Source organism: Coturnix japonica, chromosome 1 (genome assembly GCF_001577835.2).
Source record: "Coturnix japonica isolate 7356 chromosome 1, Coturnix japonica 2.1, whole genome shotgun sequence".
Classification (NCBI taxonomy): Eukaryota; Metazoa; Chordata; class Aves; order Galliformes; family Phasianidae; genus Coturnix; species Coturnix japonica.
In genome coordinates this window covers 59,934,973-59,936,267 of record NC_029516.1, presented here as the reverse complement: position 1 = coordinate 59,936,267, position 1,295 = coordinate 59,934,973, and positions in this window count along the sequence as shown.

Genomic DNA, 1,295 nt, shown 5'->3' with positions numbered 1-1,295 from the left:
TAGCTCTCTGCAGATGAGAGCAGTTGACTTTGGTTTTCTTTGATGGTTATTATTCCTTTTTTTTTTTTTTTTTTGTCAAGTAAATTGCTCAGCAGTGCCAATTGTTGTAAATGGTTTACACAGAATCACACAGAATCACACAGAATGACCCGGGTTGGAAGGGACCTCAAGGATCATGTAGTTCCAACCCCCCTGCCTGGCAGGGCCACCAAACATTTCACACCTTACTAGATCAGTTTGGCCCAGGCCCCGTCCACCTGCCTTGAACACCTCCAAGGACGGGGCATCGCACAACATCCCTGGGCAAGCCTGTTCAGGGCCTAAACCACTCTCCTAGTGAAGAACGTTCCCGCCTAACATCCAACCTAAAATTTCCCTCTTTCCAACTTAAAAACCATTTCCCCCTAGTTCTCTGCTATACTCAAGCCTTTTCGAAGAGTTTACTCCCTCCTGGGAGTAAGTTCCCTTCAGGTATTGAAGGTTTACTTGAAATGAATTCAAGCTCATGCGGTCTAGTTTATCTTGGACTTTTCAGCATATAAGTCTGCTGTTCATTTTAATACAGTTTTACAATTCTAATTTCTTTCCCTGCTTATGAGAAGAAAAGATGAGGTTACTAAATTGTGTACACCACAGAAGTGACACTTCCAAAGCTGCTGCCTTCCTTCAGGCACTCTGTTTCTCTCAGGACATCAATCAGTCCTTCCAAACAGCGACTTCCTGATGGTAGTTTGTTACAAATACTTCCATTTTGTCTTTTTAAAAAAGGCACTTTTACGTAGCACTGGAGGTAATTTCACAGTCCAGACAATTGCTGACCATTTTGGTCACAAACTAGATTCTGTTCTCTGAATACATCCCATTCCACTATAAATTACTTGAGTAAATGACCTGACCCAAACAGTGCAAAAAAAAACTAAATAAAAAAAAAAAAATTGGACAGATTTGCGTCACCAAGTAAAAGAATACCCTCCGAGAATTTCATTTCCAGTTTATGATAAATGACAAGAGAACTCATTTTACCTAGAGGATTTGCTTGAGCGAACTAAGAAAAGTTATTGCTTCTATTAATGAAAAAACCTAAAAAGCCATTTAACACAATGAGGCAAATTAAGACTGAAAAGATTTATTCACAATTAGTGAACAAAGTCATTAGTTCTTAACTGACAGCACAGGGATGGTAAATGCAGAAAACTTTGAGATGTGTTCGCATTTAATTTACATAGGGAATACAATGAATTTCTTTATACAATGAATACAATACAATGAATGTCTTTAGTATCAGTAACCTATCA